We start from the raw sequence: 20,697 nt of genomic DNA, 5'->3' as shown, positions 1-20,697 counted from the left end.
TCAGTATTAGTACTTTGCAAAGTTACTAGTGAATGAAAAATATTAGCCTTTTTTTTGCTGTTGCCTAAATAAAACACCACTATTTAATAGCTAAAATTGATTTTCTTAAGCCATCAGAAACAACTACTACAATCCAAACCACAAGAAAAAATTAAATGCTCTATTAAACACATTTGTTTAAGTCTTTAGTCACCTGTGAACGAGAATGATTGTAGGCCCCTGGTAAGTCCAAACTTGCATTAGTATAGTAAAAGTAAAGATTCCAACAACTGTTAACTCAATTTTAGAGGGTGCAAAAAGATCACAGTGATCTTTCTGCTAGTAAGCAAGACAGCAAGAAACAAAATGCCTAAAAAAAATAAAAAGAGCTTGGAATTCTTGGCTTCTGGCACAGAATCAAAAATCCCATGCAAGATGCCTCATCACTATATAGGCACGAACTAAGCAAGTCAATATGAAATCCAAAACAACCATACATGAACAGGAAACTGCCTAGGAATAGCCATCACCGTGATACCAAATACTGAGGCTCTATTTTAGAGGCGCAGCCCATCAGCAATGTGCCTTACAGAGAACAACCAGGGGGAACCGCCCTGAGCAGTGAACCCTGCCCTTGCTTCTGAAGGAAGCTAGAATCGATACGCCAATTATTTCACATACAGCATCTTGTCCTTTAACCACTGGTAGGGTGTCTTAACTAACAAGCTTCCCATGCCAATTTCACCTTTGAAAGGTTATTACTAAACTGCAAAAATTAGCTTAATTCATGAGATGTTTGAAAACAGCCTGAAAACTTATTGTTTCCAATATTCATTTAGAATCCACCTCAGTTTTGTAAATCAGCTTTCACAAAACAAGCATAGGTAACATTTGTCATCTGGATGTGCAAATTAATTCATTTATGAAATCATAGTGCATTATTATTTTCTACAAATGATTCTGAAGCTCTGGGCAGATGCCTTTTAATGCTCTTAAGATGCAAACAGCAGCCTGGAAAGGAGATTGTCATTGTTTTTAAAAATGCATTTACATCCCAGGCTTAAGAGAACCACTCATTTTGCTAGAGTATATAAACATGGTCTAGAAAGATATATACAAGGATGTAGCTTCTCTTCCTCTCTCAACAGCTCCCCTGTTAATTTCTGTCTTTTACTACAGCTGATCACCCCTCCAGTCGTACCAGTCTGGCATGTTGTGTATCACGTTGTAAAGTGAGTTACAGAACTTCCGTGGAATTAATCTCCCCAGTCTCTTTTTAGAAGGATACTTCGAATGCACAACAGTTTAGTGGTCACTAAAGCTAGGTAACATCTAAATACATTTCAGCCAGGAAAAGCAGAAGGAAAAAAATGATCTCTAATTTTAACTGCTTCTCTTTAGCTCTATTAATACCATTTCATTATGTGACCTGCTAGAAAAACAGTGAGCGGAAGATAAAATTCTCAAGACTGGGTCAGCACCATCCGGGATGCAAGCAGGGAGAACTGCAAAGCTGAGGCTGTCCCTGGTGTAACAAATGCACCTGTATAAAGAGCAAACTATTAAACTGTTCCTTCCTGCTGGAAAATTCACTACGGCAACAACTAAAAAACACTACCAGAAGTAGAGGTATTGCACACCTCAACTCTGAGCACAGAGCAGTTACACTTGTTCATTTTTAACCAACTACTAAGGACAGAAAGAAATGCCAGGAATACTACAGGTCTTATAAAGCACAGCAAGTTGCTAAGTCTTTGGGGAGTGGGAGGGACGAGATGAGACAACCAAGCACTGGGAGAGGACCCTGTGCCATCCGCTGCCTTCAGCTCTCGCTAGCCCGGGAACGGCTCTTTCCGTCAGTCCCTATGCAACCGCTCCCAAAGCTGTCTAAAGGGGAAGCTGGCAAACAGTAGGAAGGATACAGGAGGCTGGGGGCAGATAAATTGGTACCTGTTTTATTTCATGTATTTTCCCACTTTGTACGTGCATTTGAGAGAAATGACAAGGTTCTGTTTAAGCTTTCAATGACTTCTTAAATAAAAGTGCAGTACTGACACAATTAATAAACTGATCAGAGCTGTAAAATTAGAGAGCATCATTACCCTTCTCACTTTAGTTTCTTTCTAATCCTTATCCAACAGAAATCAGCTTCTGTGCTGTAATAAACCGTAGGAAACAATAAGGTGACTTGGATCTATGTCAACACAGCTCGAGCAAAACAGATCTCATCTAACACAAGAACACAACTTACTGTTCCCGGCACCTACACTGCCAGAGTACTGGCCTCCCTGCAACAACAGGTCTGGAAGATTTCAGCAGAGTTCAAATGTGGTAGTTAGAACAATACAATACTAACATTTCAACAACAGATGATGCTTAAGATAATTTTTAAAAGACAAGAATGATCCTTATTCATTTTACCATTTGCCCTATTCAACATCAGTACACTTCTAGCAGCAACTTGAGCTCTTCAACAAATGAAAATATTTACTCAAAAAAATAGGTATCATAACAGTCTGCTACTGTATATATAGTAATCCCCTCATCAGACTCTAAATAATATTTTCATATAAAAACTTACACTTTACAGCCTGCTTTCCTAAAAAGAAAGGCCATCAATGAAGATTCAATCATCTTTCTGACTACAGCAGTTTAAATGCACATGGTAAGACTAGTAATACAGTAACAGGTAAAAATTCTCTTCTATGGTTAAAAATTTTTCAAAATTACTTCTTTTTAGCAGCTCTAGAATTCCCAAGCTTCCCTCTGCCCCCTCCTTTCTCTCTCTCTCCCCCCACCTCTCGCATTCAGCCAATTCATTATTTAATAAAGTGGCAAAAAAATAACTTCCCTGGTATTTAACCTCAGGCCAATCTCACACACATGGCCTTCTTCCATTTAGTTCCTAACAAACTGAATGACAGTGCACAGAACAACACATTTCAAGTGCTCACTCTTCGTTAGCGAAGAAAAAAATGACCAAACTCAAGAAAAATACTATTTATGTAACACCTGATATAAAAGATTTTAACTAAAGACTGTCCTACCACATAATTAAAATTATTACTTAGGACAAAATTCAGAAGTGACCAACTCTTTGAAAATTCAAAAACTATCAGTGAATACACCTTGATGCAGTCACATAAAAAGTATGCTGAGGATACGTCTTATTCTTTATAAGATTTTTCAACTATGAGAATGATTATTTGCAACTTGTGTCAAAGAATCATACGTCTTTCTAGGAGACACTGGTATGCTGAGCTAAGTATTTATTACTACTTTCAAGCGTTCAACTTTTGAAAATAGTATGCCATTTTCAATGAACACAGTTTTTAAGGAATAATAATGCTTACAGAGGAACAAGAAGAAACTTTAATGCCTTGTTACTCAGATTAGCAATTATAATAGGTAATTACAGTGCAAGTTTCTCCACTGGCATTCCCTAACCTTGTAGACATTCCGAGAGATGGAAAGCATTCAAAGTACATACTCATCATCTGTGATAGCCAGTTTTGATAGAAAAATATTTTGAATACTTAAAGGAACCGCTCAATAATACAATGTTGTTTTTTATAACAGCTACATTTTCTTAAACAAAATTAACAGGAGAGATAGTTATACTACATGTAAAAATAGTGTAAATTTGACCACTCACCAGTTTGCTGACTTGTCTGTGCAATCTTAAACCTTAGTCAGCAAGAAAATACCTTGGACTGCCCCCCCTTTTATAAAACTTGTTTATCCCATATTGCCTGATTCAGCCAAAAACCAACATGTTTTCTTCTAGTGAGTGCACGGAAAGGGTGTGAAACATCATGAAGTAAGCACCCAGTGCTTGGTTTATTGAGGGCTGAAATAAAAGTTGGACATTTTTTGCTCTGTTAAGTGCCCATAGCAAGTTCTAGATTTTATCAGCGGGATTCTCGGTATGAACAGATGTTAATGGGAAGCTGTGAAGCACATTATTTCAATTCTCTTCTACTGGAAAATTCAGTAATAAAACTATTGCGGAACATACCAGAAAAGGCAGTGCAATTATTTTGCAACCTTTGGCTTCCTTTACCACACAAGAGATTTGGATTTTTCTACTATTAAGACAGCCTACTATTTAGATTATTTAGGGACTACGATCTTCAGCGCTATTCTTCACACTATTTGGCTAACTGGCTGCATCACTCGGATTTAACTCTGTCCCAGTTTGATAGATTCTGTTTTTTCCCCTCCAGTTGCTGAAAGACATTTTAAGAAGGAACATAAGTTGTACGAGCAGTAAAGATAAGACTAATACAGCATAAAGATGTTAAATATAGAGCACAAATAACCTTTTTCCTGGAAAAAAAAAGCTGATTTTTATTAAAAATCCTGATGCTGAAGGAAGAGACAAAAGAGCACATGTTAATATTCCATGAAAAATCAAATAGAGAAGCAACACAATAGCTTCACAGCTGAAAAAAATCAGCAGCTTGGGGATAGGAAGGAATGAGGAGATGCTCACATATGCTGATACTCAAAAGACTATTAAGACTCCCTCTTGAAAAATAAAGCCTCTTAAAATCAACCATACTGAACCATTACCTATAAAAGTTAACAAAGCTGTCTCGTACAGTCCTGTAAATCAACAGGTCTTCTCTGTACCATGGTTTACCTTATTAAGGGAAGAGCAGGATATAATACACAGGAAGTTCAAAACAATTTACATCAATGCATTATTCCCCTGGAAGAAAAATATTTTAAATTCAAATCTGAAAGCAATGGTCTCAAGATATTATGCAAAGAGAGCCGATTCAAAATTATAAAAAAAAAGTCAGCATCTCTTTCCACATTATTTTTAATAACCTTTTGAGAGATTAACAGCTGGTAAACTGCACTGCTTCCCTCTTAGCAGTACCTTTCTCTCTGTCATCCCATGCTGAGTCAGAGAAACACTGGCAGAAGAATCCTTCACTGCATGTCATGAGTCTAAAAACCAAGCCATGTTACGGAATTATCTGAGAATAACATTTCTAGTAGGGCACTTACCTCTCTGTTCTATAAGAGAAAAATCCTCCCTAATGCAGAGCTCTGTAAAGTAATTGGAGTTTCACCGACTGAGATGAAAAACCACACATCAACTTATGCACAGAGAAACAGCTCTGTATTCCACTAACCACCACACCCACCCAAGAAGGATATAAGCATATTATATGAAGATATACACATATCTGTATTTCTTACTGTTTAAAATATTCCCAGAACTGGAATTTATAATTGTTTTTTTCCCTTCAAGATGATTTAGGAAGTAATTTTTCTGTTCCTCTCTTTTTATAGGAAACTTCTTACCAGGGAAAAGCTGATTAAGCAGACAGTAAAACATGGAGGTTTGCTGTTTTAGATGCAGTAAGTGTTATCAGTAAGCATCTAAACTCATTTTTCTGCTCGATGTTGTTTTACAAGCTAATGTGTCCCTATCTGGAGGATAAAGGAGCAAGGGGAAACAGATGAAAAGAGGCATTTATGTTTAAAATGGAGCTACACATAGGTATGATTCTTCAGTCCCAGGAAACAGTAGTTGCCCATTCCTCCGCCATGTGGATGGCAACCTAGAGGTAACAGCTGCATGAGACACTGCACTTGTTCCAAATTGAGTGCACCTGTACACTCCAGTAGAAACGACACCACACATACTGCTGCTTTTTCCCTTCTGAACACCTGTGACTAGGTAGAAAACCATAAAACAACTGAAATACTAGTAAAAACAGCAAAATACAGAGACAGTACCTGAACACAGCAGGGACTATTTTCTGTCACATGAGAAAACAAACCCAAAAGAAATGAAATCTTCTAAAATGGAGTGGTAAGTTATTGGCTTCTTAAAACAGCATTAACATAAGAGAAAAATAAGCATACCTGTAGCAATTTTACACAGGTCATGTGACACACATGTATACAGACACTCCTTCCCCTCCCACCATCAATGACTTTCTAGGTACAATTAAATGTATGTACATATATGTATACACACACACCCCTCTGCTCATCGTGAAAACCAACCCAGACACAGCTTTGCCTTGGAGACTCTTCACAACCCAGCCTGCCCTCACCAAGCTGTATAGCTAAAAAGCCTTAAAGACTCAGGTTTTAAACAAACCAACAACCCGCTACACCCCCCCCACCCCCCCCAAAAAAAAACAAAAAAAAAACCACCACAAAACCCAAACCACCACGACCACAACCCCACAAGGCTGCAGCGACCAGCCCAGACGGCTCCCTCCCTCCCTCCCGCGCCCAGACGCGGGCTGAGCGCGTTCCGTGCTGCCGGTGGGTGCCACCACGGCGCCCTGGCGATGCCCGTGCCGGGGACCCGCCTGCCTGCGGCTCCACAGGGTGGAGACTCACCCAGGCTGACATTGTCTGGATGCCACACACCGCAGCCCGCGCAGCCCCGGCTCGCTTCTCAGCCTATTCTGAGGGACGCTTCGTGCGGGGGGGCGCCCACATCCACCCACCCACCCCGGCCTCCCCCAGCCCTCTGCATTTACCCGCTTTGAGATAACCCCCCGCCCGCCGGGCTGAGGGGCAGCGGCAGGAAGCGGCGCCCCCCCCCCAAGGCGTCTCCCCGCTCACCTCGCCCCGGCTGCGGGGAAGCCCCCGGCGGGCAGCGGCGATCCCCGCGAGGCGGAGGGGCGAGGCGGCGGCACCGCGCTCCGCTCGCGCTCCGCCCGCAGCCCCCCGCGGCTGCTGCTGCTGCTCCCGCTCCTCCCGCCGCCGCTAATGGTGGCCGCGGCTCCCGGCTCCCACCGCCGCTCCCTTCCTTCCCCGCTGCTTGTTTCCGCCGGGCGCGGAACCGCCTCCGCCCGGCAGCCGCAGCACGTCCGCGCCGGGCTCGGGCAGCGCCGCTCCCCGCCCCGCCCTGCCCCGCACGCCGCTCCCGGACCGCCGCTCCCCGCCGCCGCCGCCGCTCCGCGCTCCCCCCGCCGCCCGACTTCCGGCGCGCGGAGGCCGCACCTCGCCTCGCCCCGCCTCGCCGCCAGCGCCCGGGGGGCGACCGAGGCCCTCCCTGAGGCGGCGGCGGCGGGGGCGGGAGTGACCGTTGGGCGGCGGGCGCGCGGGGGGCCGCTGAGGCGGCTGGCGCGCGGGCGGCCGTTGGGCGGTTGGCGCGAGGGGGCGGCTGGCGCGCGGGGGACCGTTGGGCGGTTGGCGCCCAAGCACGGCGGGTGCGCGGGCAGCGCAAGGAGCGGCCGGCGCGTGCCGTGCCCAGGCAGCTGCAGACCTGGCGCGGCCGCGCTGCCCTGTCACGTTCAGCGCCCCGGCAGCGCAGGAGCTGCACGGCCATCGAGCGTGCAGGGCTTCGCGCCCTCGGCTCGGGAATCGCAGCAAAAGGAGGCTGCGGCTGGCTAACGCGAGCTCTGCCTTCGGCGCGTGGAAGTGTTATTTTTGCATACCGAAGTTGTTAATTTGCCCCGAGTCTAAGCAGGCAGCGCAGTTAATTTAATGCAGGGCAGAAAGCAGAGCCAGACCATTTAAAGCGTGACACCGAGATTGGATCTGTGCACATCCCACAGAGCCGCTACCCAATTACATACAGCAGTTACTGATGTGAAATCATCTCCCGGGCCAGGGAAATAGCACGTACCTGCCATAAATGTTGGATAAGGTTTTCAAAGTAGCACAGGGGATTTAGTCTTACATCTCCCAATAAAATTAGCACTTAATGAAATAATAAAAATAGGCAAGCTTTTTGAGTAGGCTAAAAGGTGTATCTGCTTCCAGAGAAGGAAGGATAAAATGGATCATTGTTTTTAACAGGGGCAATCATTCCATGCCTATAGACCCTTCCTTCTTCCTAAAGGTTGTCTATCAGTCTCAGTTTTAAGTATGGCTGAGCAGCATTGGCAGCTGAGCTTAACTTTGATCTCTTCAGAGGTTTTATTTTATGTATTTAAATCATTCTGAATAAGAAAACATGAACTAGGTAGCCATTTGGATCATTGGACAGTCAGGGAATTTCCACAAAGGACACACCAGGCAGGTCAGGTAAAGGCTGGACTTATGAGAGTTCAAAATTAAAAGCCAAACACCTCCCATCTTGACTGATTTGTTGGATCAAAGAAACCCCAAAGTCTCCTGCAGTAGAAATTCCACATTTTGGGGACTGTGTCCAGTTCTGGCCCCTGCAGTACGAGAGAGACCTGGCCATCGCAGTGAGAGCCCAACGGAGGTTCACCAAGATGGCCAAAGGAAAGGAGCACCTGTCCTGTGAGGAGAGCTGCGACCCTTCAGCCTGGAAAAGAGGAGGCTCACGGGGGATCTTATCAATGTCTAGAAATATCTGACGCGAGGCTGCAAAGAGAACAGAGCCAGACCCTCTTCAGTGGTGCTCAGCACCAGGACAAGAGGCAAAGGACGCCAAATGGAACGAGAGGTTCCAGCTAAACTTCAGGAAGCACTTCTTCATGGTGTGAGTGACCAAGCGCAGGAACAGGTTGCCCAGCAAGGCCACTCGAGAGGTGCCTTCCAGCCTCAACCGTTCTGTGATTCTGTGTGAAGACCGCCCGTGTCTGATTCAGACCCTATCAATCAAAACTATGTATGTGCATACACGGGTACATCTATATACACATTAATGTCTTGCGCCTGTGACCCCCGCTATATACAGAATGTCTTGCGCCTGTGACCCCTGCTAGCCCTAAGAAGGAGAAAAAGTTTCCACCTGTTCTTAGATTTTTGCCAGCTAAAGTGTTCAGGGTACAAAATCATTTAAAACCTTTCTTGTGCATCAATAACTTGCTCGACCTATACTATATTTCTTGCTGCTCAGCCAGCAGTAATGGTGTTTCCAAACAGGAGTTATGATGAAGTATTATGGTATATCTTAGCAACAGGTATAGCACCCATAGCCATTAACATAAATAATTCAGGTGATTCAGCCAGTACTTGAAAAATGTCTTCTCTCAGCTGTTACCTATTGCTCAGAGTAAACAAGAACACCTGAGAGAATTGGACATTGAAGCAACAGGTGCAATGGCAACAGAAGTCTGCAACAAGAGTGAAGGCTTGGACAGGAGCTTCTGGAGCTTCAAACCGGCCAGCACGGTGCATAGTTTGTTGCAGAAACTGCTCCTGTTCTAGATTATGGCCACTAGACTTTCTCAGGGCTACTGTCCTTTGTAGGATACGTTGCTGCTCTTTGTGTGGGAGCAAGTTCAAACAGAGGAGCTCCGCAAAGAAGCGAATGGGAAAGCACCATTTTCTGAACTCATTTCATCAGAATAAATCAGGAAAACTCTTGACTAATACCAGCTAAAATACTCCTGATTTACAGTGGGAGGGCAGGTCTGAATCCAAAGCACAGAATGGGCATGAGTGAAAATACGACCACCTCTTCTCACGTACTGTCCCCTCATTGTGTTCCTGATAACTAGGGAAGTACGCTCTTCCCATTTCCCAGGTGATGATTTTGAGCACAGAGAGAGTAAGCTACCTACAGCCAGAGAGGAAGTCTCTTTCAGAGCCAAGGTCAGCAATCAAATTCACTACGGACTCATCAGCTGAGATTCTTTTTATGGGAATACCGTGGCTGCCATAACACAGACTAGCAACCCATAGCATTCATCACTGTGAGCACTCCTTAGTGAAAAGTCAAACCATCTCATCACACATCTCAATAAACCAGCAGGGCTAACACATGGCAAGAAAACATTTCTTCTTGACCCTCAAAGCAATCAGCTTACGCTGCTGAAGCAGGAAGCTTGTTTGCCCCCTGCCCTGTTTTAATCTAGCGCATGCAGCTGCAAATGTTGTCTTTGCTCACAAAGCTTCCTAAATCCTTTTTTAAATTCTACTTAACTCTTTGCCTTGATGACTGCCTATGGCAATTGGATTCCATAGATAGAATATATACCGCAGAAAATAATATTGAAAATGTATTCTGCAAGGTTTTGCTCTGTGATTTGGGATACAGAGGCTGCAATTAACTGACTGCACCAGGCACCTGATGAAGTTTCATCTTACATGAAGTTCCCTTTTCCTCCATGATTTCTATTACCCTGCGCTACTCTTTATTCCGCACAGCTGACTTACTGGTTCCTTTTTAGGTCCTCCGAGGAAAATCCTGGCCCTCACAAATGTATTTGAACACCTATGCAGCCATGCATGTAAATATAGGGAAGCAACAGCACACACAAAGGTTAGGATCTTCCAACACACAGAGCACCACAGGGACTCTCTGGAGTCTGCTCCCATGCTGAAATCAGTGAATGACTTTAATGGGAGCAGGGCTGAGCTAATGCTGGCACTTTGGAAAATCCCACCCAAGGGATTTGGTGATACTGAAAGTGCTTGAGGCGGGTTAACTGTAGGGCATTTCCACTAATGAGGAATGGCACAATCATCTTTATTAGTTTTCCTTCTCTAAAGTGCAATTAGAATGTATATTTTTTATATCTTTAGGAAAAATATTATTGTAAAATACCTTTATTTTTAGAGTTTCTTACTGAGAGGCAGATCAATGAGTAGCTTTCTGCAGCACAGCTACAAGACTTAAGATCTACCATGCCCCCAAGCTCTATTAATACTCTAGCTGCCTCTCTTTTTCCTTCATCTGACTTAGTATGACTGCAAGGGGAAATAACGTGGCTGTGGGTCCCAACCACAGCAGTTGTGCTACTTATTCACAAAAGAAGCTTTTTCATCATATTTTTGGAGGTGGGAGGAGCCAATACTTTTCTATCTTCAAAACCAAGAGGAAAAAAAATCTCAGTAAAGAAGATGCATTTGGAAAAGGCCCATTAGCACAGGAAAACAAAAACAAAAACAGTGACACAGTGACATGAACTGGAATGAGGGGTCAACAACAACAAGGGAGGTGATGTAAACAAATGCTAATGTAGGAGACCTTGACTCTGGCACGGTCACTTTTTGGAGAAGTCACTACATGTAAGGGTGGTCAGTCTAAAAAAAAAAAGCCAAAGCTATGGCAGCAACTAAATCTGCTAGTAAATACACCTTGGAATATCTTTACTTTCTTTGAGTGATGCCTCTGAAAATTATGAAGTCATTCATTCGTAAGAATTATGAGGATCTGGCCCACTTAAAATACAAACAGTGATTCTTTTCCATACATGCATTCTAACAGCACCAGAGCTTTCAGGATAGGAGCAGACATCACACGTACCTTCATAAGCATTAAATCATCCAACCTGCTGTGGTGTAATGGCAAAGGTTTGGCCATTTACACCACAGTGAAACGCCAGAAGTTCTGCAGTCACAAAAACTATTACTTAACATTAAAAACAAACAAACAAAAACCCTCCACAACACGTTTAAAATACTAAATGAGGTGAATGGCAGGGTGGGATGGGAAAAGAAATTGGCCATGAGGCCTCCCCTCAGCCTGCTCTGCTCTGGGCTGAACAAACCAAGGGGCCTCAGACACTCTTAGTACATCTTGCCCTCCAGATCCTTCACCTTCTTTGTAGCTCTCCTTTGGACACTCTGTAGTAGTTTTATGTCCTTTTTACGCTGTGGTGCCCAGAGCCACACACAGTGCTTGTGGTGAGGCACACAAGCGCAGAGCAGAGCAGGACAATCCCTTCCCTCAGCCAGCTCGCAGTGCTGCGCTCGGTGCACCCATTTGTGCACTGGCCATAACTGCAAGGGGATGCTTTGTGTGTATGCACTGGAGCGATGTAGTACAGCTGCTGGAGCTGCAGAGATAACTCTACACAACTCTGCTACAGTGCTGGCACAACTTCTGTTTTTCTAGTTACCATTAAATGTTCTTTCCCAGAGATCTTAAGCCATGCCTTGCACCCAGATCCCATTCTGAACAGTGCCGTGCTCAAGTGGACCTTTTCCCTTTCTGGAGCCAGCTGGCACCAAGTTGCAAGACTGGGTAGAAAGTACAGCTTTCTACAGAAGTTCTGTGTTATTTAACTTTATCAAATGTTTATATAGCACTACTGTTTTTTTTCCATGTCATTTTTGTGCATATGTGAATTATTTGACATATGCCTTGTAAATCATATATTAGGATTTACTGGAATTTCTGTCTTGACCACTTGAAGTGACATTGGCTGGACTTGTCACATTATTTAAAGAAATAGTTTAAACTACTGCAGTTGTTTTTAACTACCAAGTGACTGAAAATAGTTGTGGGACATTTCAGATTCTTTTTTGAACAGCTGGAGGTGAATGGACAGTAGATTCCTGAACAGTAAATTTCAGTTTTTTTCTCATTGTATTTTGAAACTTTTACAGTTTATTTCAAAACTCTAGTTTTGAAATGAAAAGTGAACAATAAACATTTCAGCATGTTTAACATGTCCCATGAAATGTTTCTAGACCTGTAAGAGGGCCATCATGATTTTTGGAATAATTTCAGTGTTGAGATAGGAAGAACTATATGGCATTTCAGAATAACTTTCAAGATTTTTACTCAAGATTTGATGGGCAAAAATCCAAGCAATCTTCATTAGTAATTCTCTCAGAGAAAAAAAATCCTTGAATCTCAACGTATATTTCTGATGTAGACTACTTGGGAGTGTCTGCTTCAGGAAAACTCAACTGCCTTAAGTATCACTATGATTTCTCCACAAGTCTAACACTGCACACATGTGTAATGCTACATATGGGTACACACACACACAATATAAGTATGCATATAATTTATACTGAAGCAGTCAGGGATTAGATCTAACTAAACGAAGAGTGGGATTAAGTGAACATATGGTGTTAAGAAAGCTGGAAGTAAAATCCCCCTCCATCTTACTTTGCCACATTTATATTGCTTATTAGAGGATTACTTCTGAGTCAGTGTGCACAAGCTTTCTGAAAAAGGATCGACAGGCAAGTTTCAAGTTATGAGGGAAATCCTGCAAAATGATACTGTCCAGGTGAAAGGTACTTTGTCTCCTATTAGCATCTTAAAACTATTTTTCCCTTGCACTGTACAGTGTGTACATGCAGAAGAAGAGAGGACCTAGTGGCTACTTTTGACTCATCATCATATTGTGGCAGGTAGCTTTTCTGTAATTCAGCCTACAGTCATAACTGGATGCTGCCTTCTTATTAAATGTCTTTTTATATGCATATTAAATAGGTACTGGAAAGGTCATAAACCTATACTAAACTGACATTTTTTCAGCCCTAAGATCTACAAATGTACTTCAAGAAGTTATTTGTGATATTAGATTTAAAAATCAATGATTTTCTTGATTACTTACCTGACACCTAGGCCTAAAACAGATATAAAAAACATGCAACATTTATTGTATATACTGACCAGTAGCAAACTAGAGATCACAGAGTGAAAACAGCTTCAAAGGACAGTCCCCATTATTTCCCACTAACTGTACACCTGTGCATTTACTCATGTAGCCAGTTCATATTGCCCAATAGACCCTCTTCACTTAAGTCCTTTTCAACTGAACAGTCGCCATCCCCTAGAAGTACAACCTCTCTTCTCCTCTATACTCTAAAATAAACTCCCTGGACAAAAATATGAAGCCACTGCATGGCCCCTGAGAAACCTCTTCCATATGCACTCCATTTTGACATCTGTAACCGCCACCACTGGAACCAGTAGGAATACAAATGTCTCAAAATAGCAATCTGGCAATGCTTACAGTGCACAAAATCAGTGTACGTAACTGCCTGTTTTTATCTTTGCTATTCTCGTCCTTCCTTTCCCACTTCCTCCATCTGCCATTGTTCCCCTTTTTCTATTGTGTCAAAACCGACTGTCAGCTCTTTAGTAAGATGTAGGTCCCCTGTTACATATGTGTGAATATCTGGCATAGAAGAGCACTGACAGTAAGGGCAGGATCTGGGCCACCACACCCATACCGCTGTCTGGGATGGCAACACTGACTCATGCAGCAGGCAGTAAAGCCCACGTGTCCAGCCAGGCTGCACCAGCTGTGCTACAGACCTACTGCCCCGAAGGCCAGCGTGCAACCAGTACGCTCAGTGCCCTTGGACACCGTGGATGGTTGGTCTGGCTAGAGTGGCCCGACTGGAGACATCCAGCCTTCAGGCTGCGTGGCCAGAGTGACTGCCTGCAGGGCTGCTTCAGCAGCTCCAGACAAACATCCACCTTCCGTCAGGATGGCACTTCTGCACCGGAGCCTGTGCTCTGCTACAATACAAACAAAAAAGGGTACAAAAGAAGCCTGGCATATCCAGGGACTTACCCCTGCTGATTTACAAAGGTGCTGGAGAACATTCAAGCCGCCTGGCCGTGCTCCAGCCTCACCAGAAAAGGGCCCTGGGCTGCAGCTGCAGGCCTGCCCCTGCGGCAGGTTGTGCTGTGCTGGCGCTGTGGGTGACGGCTCCCCAGGCTGGGCAGCGCGTGTGCAGCCACAGGCAGACATCCTGCACTGCCTGCTCCTCTGCTAGGGCTGGGGAGCAGGACGGGGAGTGCCAGGCCCTTGGTGGCTGCAGGAGGATGTGGCAAGGCTCTTATTGCTTCCCACAGCTCTCCTCAGTCACAGCCAAAAAATGGTGGTGGGCACTGCGCAGCTGGGCCAGGCCAGGGGAGCGGTGATGCCTACAGCTGTGTTGCCTTTAGATAGTTCATGAGCAGTGCTCGTTTTTTTTGTTGTTTTACAACTAACCAGAAATCAACCCCAGCAGCACCCCATATGCTCTTAGTCTTTTGCTCGCTTCGATATGTTTATTACACAGGTTTATTTAGGATCCAGCTATGACTGTGTCATGGGTTTGTCGTATACACTGTCAAAGACATAGACTGAGCCCAGCACCCGTGTTTAAAACATTATGGTTGCGTCTGGAAAGTCAGAAAAGTGGGAGTATGATTTGTTCTGAGCTATTCTTACATCACTGTAAACACATTTAACTAGCTAAACAGAAAGCCTGCCACTAAATGTCAAGTTGCAACCAGATCCCCAGCATGCCAAGACCACATCAGTACAGTTCCAGATTTCCCTTTCAGTGAGTAACCCAGTAGTGCCTCGCGTTAAGCAGCTGACAGCAGGACTGTTGTTACGTACATCCTGCTCATCTGACCCCATGCACAGATCCGCCTCTCACCATGTCACCAGGGCCTCTGAGGGAAGAAGTGTAACTTCTCCAGAAGAGGACATAACCAGAGCCTGCATTACTGCTGGTCAGAATGTTGTATGCAAGATGGTATAAGTAAGACGCACAGAAGCGTACTCCCATTCCCCAGAAAAATATTTTCTTCTTCTTCCAAAAGACTTATGTAAGTTTCAAAGAGACAAATTCACCCTCTGCTACATCTGTAGGCCTCCAAAATCTTCCCTAACCCTGTCTGCTGCCTCACCATCTTACTTTTGCTAACTGAAAGGTAATTCTAATTAATTTTCTGTTGCTGTTGAGCCTATGTTGAGATCCCTTAGTCTGCAATATCCAGTCCTGCATGTGTGTTCAGGCTATCTGCAACCTCCCATAAATGCTTCCTGCTTCAAGATTTCAAGATCCAAATTGCTCCCTAGGTGTTGATATATTTGTTGCCTCCTTTGAAACTAAAGACTCCATGGATAGAGAGGAGATGTATACAGGCAACACATGCTGCTAATTCTCTCTGAAAGTCTAGGATTAAAGCTAAGACCTCTAAAAGCCTGTGCTGTTACGTATATATCTATATATATAAATATATCAATCACAGAAAGGAAATTTTGGCAGCATTTATAACTCTAACATACACGAGAGAGTCCTAAGTAGAAAGTATTTTGGTCATTGTAACTAATGCTGGGCTAGTGTAAACTATATGGGTTACATCTTTTTTTTCCCCTCTCTATTAGTTGCCCCTCCAGTAGCAGGACTGTTTGAACAGTTGGCAAATTCAGTCTAGCACTGACCTGGCACATTGTTTCCTGCTACTTGCATTACTATTCCTCTCTTAGCAAGCATCACGTGGGATGAGCACCATAAATCTCGATTAGAGTTGAGAGGCAGGGCTCATTTTTAATTTTCTAGGGTTCTTTAGTTTGTGATACAGTCCAAATACGGCTGGAACCCACTGTGCGTATTTAACTTGCTATGTATTTAACTTTGCCTTTCCCACTGAAATGTGTCATCTGTACTAAAGAGAGATGAGTTCTGCAGCACAAATTCCCTTCTGTCTAAGTAGTAATTGCTGTGCAAAAATGAGGTCATTGTCTGTGAGGAACATTTTTTTAAATGTTTATGAAATGATTTATTTTGCTTAAAAAATAAAAGGAATATTTCAAATTGATGTGGTTTTGTTGTTTGCTGCTGCAAAATCAGCATTAAATGAATACTCATAATATGCAGAATAGGGCTGGGAGGGAGCAGGCCAAGGGCATTTCTTAATGGAAGTGATTTTCTGCTAATGCAGAACTACGTGAAGCAAGAAAAGGTCTCAAACCTGGCTGCTTAAACTTGTGAGTCTGTGTGTTGATGACTAAATAAAATGGCCTGTTTTTCCAAAATGTTTGGCAGGCACTCACATTTCAGTGAAATCAACAGGCATTGCATATGTTTAACACCCTGGAAAATCAGGCCACTTATATTTAGGAGTTTAAATATGACATTTGAAACTTAAAGTTCATCTCCTAGAGTTAAAATATTATGCTAGAGTATCCAAAGCCTATTTGGAAGTAGTAAGTCTGATGTAGTGGTTGAGGTTACAGTTAACTAATATAAACAATTGTTACGCTGACCCCCCCGCCCTGCTGTGAAAACATTACCTGTATAGTTCTGGGAGACCCACCCTTCTGACAACAATGTTCTTCATGGATATGAGCCCCAGCAGTCAGCATTTTCATAAGAAAAATCATGTTTGAATGCAACTTATCAAAATAAGGATTGTGCGGCTTGGTCCATTCGAATTTAAATTACTGCAGAAGCACTAGCTGTGCAGATGTCGTTCAGGGCAGAGGTACCATTGCACTCTGAGAAGAGCTGGGTGCCTGGAGCCTTGGCATTCTGCTGCCCTGTTGTCTGGACTTCCAGACCGGGGAAGGCTGAGGATCTGGGGGAAAGCACCTCTCACAGTCAGTGCTGAATTGGCATGGTCATTCAGTCACACTGCCCAAGTCCTTTCCCAGTAAATGCCTAGTCAAAATTAAGCATGGGTAAAAGAGTTTCTCTAATTCATGGAACAGGTATTTTATTTGGTTCTCACCGCTTGGCCTGGGATGCCGAACAGGTGAGCTGATCTGCTTTTCTGAGTAACCACTACTGTGCTGACTCGCTGTTCGTGAGGGACCAGAGGGAGGTGCTGGGTCTGTGGTGCCCACTCTGCTCTGAAAAAGGATCAAGGACCACTGCCCTTCAGTCCAGGAGATCCCTGTGCCTGCACTGGTACCAGAGAAAGTCATTATGATGGATTCCAGGCGGAACCTGGCCTCATCTCTCTTTTTGTCACATGGTGCATTAAAAGACAGTCCTGGAAGCCACAGCACTTCTTTGCCAGTCACCATGGATGTTAGGTCCATCCTTTCATCATTATGAAAGAACAATGGTTTATTGCTTCAAATGTTAATCAGAGCATCATCATACACAGCTCTGCCTAGGGCTGCCAGCCACCATGGATGCAGAGTCCCGCTCTTTGCTTGATACTTTGGCCTGTGTTGAGGTGTTGTGAGTAGCAGCACAGCCACAGGCAAGGCTCTGCAGTGCTGTGTAGCCAGCTCAGCCCAGCAGCAGCGGTGGTGCAGCTGTAGGCATGTGCAGTTTGTCCCCAGTAGATCGTTTAAAGCGGCAGCACTGTTTCTCAGTGATGCTCCTGTATCTGCACAGCTATCGTTAGTATGAACTTCCAACATGTAGCTCATTTATTTTGCAGGCCAGAAAAGAAAAAGCTCCTTAAATAAATTCAAGTGCTTTCAAAGAATTTGTTATCTCATCACCACTCTCTATTTCTAAATATCCTGGCAAACACAGGATTCCTACAAACAGCATTTTCCATTTCTACTTACTTCCCCCAGCCACAAGACTCGGTGGTCACAGCCCCCCTCCCTGGTTTATCTGGTGGAAGAGAATTGAAGAAAATCACTACAATACATGCTCTATTTCTGTGTGGTTTGAAAAGGGATTTAAAGGGCAAGTACTGCAGAGAGACTGCAAGAGTCTGAATGTTATTTGTTAAATATCATTTGAACAGTGCCTGTGGTGGAAAGTCCGTTATCTTCTAGAGGCCAAGACTTCCCCGGTTGTGTAAACACGTTCTCAGAAGGCAGCTGTGGGTTAGATCACCACTGTGCTATCCACAGGAGGGGAAGGCTGGAGTTCATGCATCCTCCAAAGCTGACCCCAACTCAAATTAGGGAAGACTCTTGGTGACTTTAATGGGCTTTGGACCAGATCTCACCCATCAGCAGTACTGAATCGGTACCCGGATTCCAGAACAAGACCTGCTGGATACGTCCTCCAGATACAGACCGAGTCCTGGTGGGGACCATGAGGACAATGCAGGCTCCTTAGAGCCTGCTCTGAGCAATGTGTGTGACTACAGCCTGCCTCATGCCATGCCTCAAGCACCTTCAGAGATCTTTCTGCCATTTAGGCTTACAACACAGCTGTGACTCTGTAACTAGCTTATAGCAAAAGAAGTGGACAGAGAAGCAGGGCTGCATTTGCAGGTGCTGAATATGTGCAACACCTGAAGATTTTGAAAAAAAGGTAAGGCCGTAGCTTCTCTGGGAAAAAACTCAGGCTTCTACTTATTTAGCCACAAAAGGGTTTTGTCTGAAAGCCAGAATTAAAACTCAAAAGTTCCTGTCTTAGGCCAAAAACCCTTTGTGGGATAGTGTTTCATTATAGAAGTTATTTATCTACCGAAACTATTTAAAGACAGGAAGTGTTATCTGTGGCTAGGATTAATCATCTCTGTCACATAGCCTGTCTCCTGAATGAGAGATTAATGTGGAGTATAGCTTCCTGACAGGCAAGAAGCAATAGTATGGATTTTGTTAATTTCTGTGGTAAGAAACAAAGCCAAGTAAATTGCACAATGCGTGGCATGTTGGGACACGGTCAGCCAAAAATATCTCAGTTGAGACTGCTTGTTGTGCCAGACTTGATAGATGGAAAAGGGCAAGGAAACCTCTGTCACACTTCAACATCCAAGCTTACCGTGCCAAAAAGGAGAATGACCAAGATGTTGGACATATGGCACAGAGGAGGCAGCTCCCATCTTTCCTGCCAAACTTCTTATTTTCTCCCTCAAGAAAAAATGGGAGTGAAAGAAATGTAGGAGACCACAGGGGGATGGAGCCAACACATGGAACAGCAACACCAAAGACGCTGCCATAGGAGCAGAGACAGAATAGCAGAAAATGTGGCAGCCTAAGTTGGCATTTGCTGCCTTGTGTGCTCAGCCAGCCCCTGGCACCCTGACCACACACACCACGCATACAGGCAGGATGCGGCGAGACCTGACCTCAGAACATCCTTCCGAGGCTCCTGTCACGCTGCCAAGTTGCAGATATAATGCCTTGCCCTTTGTGCACATTCACAGAGGAGGGGAACTTGGGCCAGTGAGCTGGGGTAAGGTTTTACTTGTTTAACTTGATGGAAGGAGGTCATCACACATATCTTTTGTCTCCCTAGATTTGGCTGCCTTGTCTGCTCTGCTATTTGTGTAGCCGTCTACACAGCTGAAATGTTTGCATTATTTTTCCCGGGCCCTGCAGCCAGTGCACCACTATTTGAGCTGGTAAGATGCCAGACTCTTACTCAGTTCTAAGAGCGAGATGGTGATCTAGTCGGCTTTGTTATGTTACTGTCGGCCACAGCAGCAAGATAGCAGACACCACCACCACCAGGATCATCAAAGAGAACATTCACTTGCAGGAAAAAAAAAAAAAAAGCCAGGACATAAGTTACACCACAGATCTATTTCTAGCCAAAAATAGTATCTATCATTATCAGAGCATGTATGCTAGAAAAAGGTCAGGGCTTGACCTGCTCTTGTTGGATGATATGATGGGCTGCTGTTAGTAATGGTATGATTGGAGCCATATGGGATCTCCAGAAAATTATGTGCTAATTACGCATTAATGTGATCAGCTCATATGTGCCTGATGACTGGGTCTCTAGTGCTGCTGTACAGTTTATTCCCCAGCAGACTGACGACGTGTGATAACTTCAGTAGTGAATACAGGAATCTGCTATTTGAAGAAAAAGGGATCTGTGGCCCGACTCACTTTTTTCACCTTACATTTATGATGGGGTTGTTCATTTCCAATGAGAATTGTTTCTGTTCTGATGGGGGAGAAGAGGGTCTTTGAAGCATAATACAATAGGGCACTGCCTTACGTGCTACAGCCTGAGAGTAACAGAACAGGATCAAACTAGTTCAAACATCCCCTGTTTATCTTAGCAGGGCATCCAAAGACTATTTTTAATCCTTTGAGTGCTTTATACCTTTAAGACGGTAATTCTGAAACCAAGAAGCGCTCACTGTAACATTAAGTATTGATTAGTTACAACCCGGCTTGCACTCAAAGTGTTTTTGTGGTGTACTACTGAACTAACACGGCTTGTATTTTCACTCCACTATTCCTTAAAGGTCTCAAGTTTCAATGAACTGAGGGGCAGCTTAGAGCTATGACACACTTCTTGTCCTCAGTCATCCTTATGTACTGCTTGGAAAGGCTGGGCGGTAGCTAACATCCCATCCGGTCCCTGGTGACACAGGCTCAGACATTAGAGCCACATTGGAGCAGGCAATAAAATGACAGGGTACTCACCTTGTACGCTTTTAAGGGCTGCACCATTCGAGTAGAG

General features: G+C 44.0%; 1 protein-coding gene across 2 annotated transcripts in view; it reads right to left on the bottom strand.

Annotated features, from left to right (window-relative positions):
- Positions 1–6,880, bottom strand: part of RAPH1 (Ras association (RalGDS/AF-6) and pleckstrin homology domains 1) — a gene marked incomplete at its 5' end in the record, with an annotated part of 94,561 nt that extends 87,681 nt beyond the window's left edge. Inside the window, one exon of one of the 2 annotated variants that reach the window (XM_080600327.1) lies at positions 6,583–6,880. The remainder of the gene's footprint in view (positions 1–6,582) is intronic. The other variant, XM_080600328.1, reaches the window with a different exon arrangement.
- Positions 6,881–20,697: the final 13,817 nt, after the last annotated feature.

This window comes from Anser brachyrhynchus (genome assembly GCF_964034855.1).
Source record: "Anser brachyrhynchus genome assembly, chromosome: 7".
NCBI classification, from domain to species: Eukaryota; Metazoa; Chordata; class Aves; order Anseriformes; family Anatidae; genus Anser; species Anser brachyrhynchus.
The sequence above is the reverse complement of the archived record's forward strand: the minus strand, read 5'-3'. Positions and strand labels throughout refer to the sequence as shown.